This window comes from Triticum dicoccoides, chromosome 2B (assembly GCF_002162155.2).
Source record: "Triticum dicoccoides isolate Atlit2015 ecotype Zavitan chromosome 2B, WEW_v2.0, whole genome shotgun sequence".
In the NCBI taxonomy this organism is placed as follows: Eukaryota; Viridiplantae; Streptophyta; class Magnoliopsida; order Poales; family Poaceae; genus Triticum; species Triticum dicoccoides.
The window spans coordinates 687113082-687117975 of NC_041383.1; positions in this window are offsets into that span (position 1 = coordinate 687113082).

Below are 4894 nucleotides of genomic sequence, written 5' to 3' on the forward strand. Positions count from 1 at the left end.
CCGAGTGAGAGGTTTGCTCTCCACTCGGTAGGATTTTGATAACTTAGGCAAGTACTTGGACTGCAGCTAAGCCTCCGAGTGAGAGGTTTGCTCTCACTCGGTAGGATTTTGATAACTTAGGCAAGTACTTGGACTGGAGCTAAGCCTCCGAGTGAGAGGTTTGCTCTTCACTCGGTAGGATTTTTACAAACTTAGGCGAGTCCTTGGACTGCAGCTAAGCCCCCGAGTGAGAGGTTTGCTCTTCACTCGGTAGGATTTTTATAACTTAGGCGAGTGCTTGGACTGCAGCTAAGCCCCCGAGTGAGAGGCTTGCTCTTCACTCGGTAGGATTTTTTACAACTTAGGCGAGCACAGGGCTGCAGCTAAGCCCCCGAGTGGAAGTCTGGCTTACCACTCGGTAGGATTTTGATAACTTAGGCGAAACGGATTCGCAGCTAAGCCTCCGAGTGGGAGTCTGGCTCACCACTTGGTAGGATTTTTACAAACTTAGGCGAAACGGATTCGCGGCTAAGTCACCCACTGAGGGGGAATTTTATTGGACAAAAATAAAAAGTGACAAAAATTATGGAGGAACTATGACACTATTATTTTGAGGTCCATGAACTACAGAAGTACTTTATTGCAACTCATCCGAGTGATAAAACTTAAGTATAAAATGGGCGGAGTAGTTCCGCGTTCCAAGCTCGGGGCTCGTCGATATTATGCTCGACGTTGTAAAGACGGTACGCCCCGTTGTGGAGAACCTTGGTGACGATGAAGGGACCTTCCCAAGAAGGAGCAAGCTTGTGTGGTTTGTGCTGATCCACTCGGAGAACTAAATCTCCTTCCTGGAAGGCTCGACCTCTCACATTTCTGGCATGGAAACGACGCAAATCTTGTTGGTAGATGGTCGACCGGATCAGAGCCATCTCCCTTTCTTCCTCTAAAAGGTCGACTGCGTCCTGCCGCGCTTGTTCAGCTTTTGCTTCGTTATAGACTTCAACTCGAGGAGCATTGTGGAGAAGATCACTCGGCAAGACTGCTTCAGCTCCGTAGACCAAGAAGAATGGAGTTCTTCCGGTCGACCGATTAGGTGTGGTCCGCAGTCCCCAAAGCACTGAGGGAAGTTCGTCGACCCAAGCTCCAGCTGCATGCTTGAGATCACGCATCAGTCGGGGTTTCAATCCCTTGAGAATCAGGCCGTTAGCTTGCTCTGCTTGTCCATTCGACTGCGGATGGGCGACTGAAGCATAGTCGACCCGTGTGCCTTGGGAGCTACAGAAATCTCTGAATTCCTCCGAGTCAAAGTTCGACCCATTATCTGTAATGATGCTGTGCGGGACTCCATATCTGAATATTAATTCCCTGATGAAGCTAACAGCAGTACCGGTGTCAAGGTTCTTGATTGGTTTAGCCTCGATCCACTTGGTGAACTTGTCGACTGCCACCAGTACATGCGTGAAGCCGCTTCGTCCTGTTCTCAAAGGACCGACCATGTCCAACCCCCATACCGCGAAAGGCCAAACGAGTGGGATGGTCTTCAGAGCCGATGCGGGCTTGTGCGACATATTCGAGTAAAACTGACATCCCTCGCACTTATCCACTATCTCCTTCGCCATCTCATTCGCCTTTGGCCAGTAAAATCCGGCTCGGTATGCTTTGGCCATGATGGTCCGAGAGGACGCATGATGACCACAGGTCCCCGAGTGGATATCATTGAGGATGAGCCGACCTTCTTCTGGTGTTATGCACTTCTGACCAACTCCAGTCGCGCTTTCTCTGTATAATTGTCCTTTGATTACGGTAAAGGCCTTAGATCGACGGACGATCTGTCGAGCCTCTTCCTCATCCTCCGGAAGCTCTTTTCTCATGATATACGCGATATATGGAACTGTCCAGTTGGGAATGACCACCAAGACCTCCATGATCAAGTCGACCACCGCTGGGACTTCAACCTCAGTCGGATCTGTGGCACTCTTGGGCTGTGGAGCTTCTTCGGTGAAAGGATCTTCTTTGACTGACGGAATGTGTATATGCTCCAAGAACACACCACTCGGAATGGCTTCTCTCTTGGAACCTATCTTTGCTAGATCATCAGCTGCTTGATTTTTCAGTCGGGGTATATGATGGAGCTCCAACCCCTCGAACTTCTTTTCTAGCTTCCTCACTGCACTGCAGTATCCAGTCATGGCTGGGCTTCTCACGTCCCACTCCTTCATCACCTGGTTGACCACTAAATCCGAGTCGCCATACACCATCAGGCGACGGACGCCGAGTGAAATGGCCATGCGCAACCCATATAAGAGGGCCTCATATTCCACCTCATTGTTGGAGGAATCAAAGTGAATCTGGAGCACATATCTGAGCTTATCTCCTCTGGGGGAAACCAGGACAACCCCAGCACCGGAACCATTCAACATCTTAGAGCCATCAAAGAACATGGTCCAATGCTCCGAGTGAACTTCAGTCGGCTGCTGCTGTTCAATCCACTCGGCGAGGAAATCTGCTATTGCCTGGGACTTAATGGCTTTCTTTGCTTCAAACTTGATATCAAGAGGAAGAAGTTCAATCGCCCATTTGGCCACTCGACCAGTTGCATCTCTGTTGTGCAAAATCTCTGATAGTGGAGCGTCGCTGACGACTGTGATGGAATGATCAGAGAAATAATGAGCAACCTTCTTTGTGGTCATGTATATTCCATACACAAGCTTCTGATAATGAGGATATCTCTGCTTGGATGGAGTCAAGACTTCAGACAAATAATACACTGGGCGCTGAACTTTGAGAGCTTTTCCTTCTTCTTCTCGCTCGACCGTAAGCACAGTACTGACGACTTGTCCTGTGGCTGCGATATAGAGCAACAGAGGCTCTTTGCTGATTGGAGCAGCAAGCACCGGCTGGGTGGAGAGCAGAGCTTTTAGCTCGGCAAACGCTGCATCAGCTTCTGGAGTCCACTCGAACTTGTCTGCCTTCTTCATCAGTCGGTAAAGAGGCAATGCCTTTTCACCGAGTCGTGAGATGAATCGACTTAATGCGGCCAAGCATCCAATAAGCTTCTGGACATCGTGCACTCGCACAGGGCGTTTCATTCGGAGAATAGTGCCAATCTTCTCTGGATTAGCGTCGATTCCCCGTTCGGAAACGAGAAAACCGAGTAACTTGCCACCAGGAACTCCAAATGTGCACTTTGATGGATTGAGCTTGATATCATACCTTCTGAGGTTGGCAAATGTTTCGGCGAGATCAGCGAGCAGGTCGGAACCTTTTCGTGACTTGACAACGATATCATCCATATATGCTTCCACATTCCGACTGATTTGAGTGAGTAGACACTTCTGAATCATTCGCATAAATGTGGCTCCGACATTCTTGAGGCCGAATGGCATGGTGATATAGCAGAAGCACCCGAATGGAGTGATGAAAGCTGTTTTTACCTCGTCGGGTCCGTACAGACGGATCTGGTGGTACCCGGAGTAGGCATCTAGAAAAGACAGTCTCTCGCATCCCGCGGCCGAGTCAACAATTTGATCTATGCGAGGGAGAGGAAAATGATCTTTTGGGCAGGTCCGGTTGATGTGCTTGAAATCAATGCACATTCGGAGTGATTTGTCCTTCTTAGGAACCATGACGACATTAGCGAGCCACTCGGAGTGGTATATCTCTCGGATAAATCCTGCCGCCAATAGTCGAGCCACTTCCTCACCAATGGCTTTTCTCTTCTGGACGGCGGACCGCCGAAGATGCTCTTTGACTGGTTTTGCAGATGAGTCGACTCTTAGGCGATGCTCAGCCAGTCCCCTGGGAACACCTGGCATGTCAGCGGGCTTCCATGCAAAAATGTCCCAGTTCTCACGGAGGAACTGGATGAGCGCTTCTTCCTATTTTGGGTCGAGTGTTGTGGAGATGCGGGTCGGAGCTGCATCGGGGTCGGTCGGGTGAATGTGAACATGCTTCGTCTCACCGGACGACTGAAATGCAGACTCTGTGGCGGGTTTCTTGGATCGCAGCAAGTCACTCGGATCTGCGTTTTGCTTGTATTCCTCGAACTCGACTGCTGTCACCTGGGAATCGGCAATCTTTGAGCCCTTCTGAAAGCACTCTTCTGCCTTTTTCCGATCACCGGTGACAGTGATCACTCCTTTGGGGCCGGGCATCTTCAATTTGAGGTACACGTAACATGGTCGAGCCATGAACCGTGCGTAAGCTGGTCTCCCCAAAATGGCATGATATGCGCTCTGAAAATCCACGACCTCAAATGTCAACTTTTCTTTGCGAAAATGTTTCGAATCACCAAACACCACATCCAGAGCTATTTGGCCGAGTGACTCGGCTTTCTTCCCTGGTATAACTCCATGAAAACTCATGTTACTGGTGCTCAGTCGGGACATCGGAATGCCCATTCCTTTCAGTGTGTCTGCATACAACAAATTCAGCCCGCTACCACCGTCCATCAGCACTTTTGTCAGTCGAGTGCCTTCAACAACTAGATCGACCACCAAAGCTTGCCTCCCAGGGGTGGCAATATGGGTCGGGTGATCAGATTGGTCGAATGTGATGGGTATTTGGGACCATTTCAAATAATTTGCTTTTGCTGGGGCAACCATGTTCACCTCTCGGTTAATGACTTTCAATCGACTCTTGCTTTCCACATCTGCAAAGATCATCAGAGTGGAGTTGATATGCGGATATCCTCCCTCACTGTCCTCCTTGTCTTCGGTCTTGTCCGACTCCTTCTCCTTGTCCTTAGACTGTTTTCCCTGAAACTGTTGGATCAGGAGTCGACATTGGCGAGTGGTATGCTTCGGGTAAATGATATTCCCCTCTTCGTCTTTCTTCGTGTGGATGTGACATGGCATATCCATTACGTCGTTCCCTTCTTTATCCTTTACCTTCTTAGGGTTCCAGGATCCTTTTG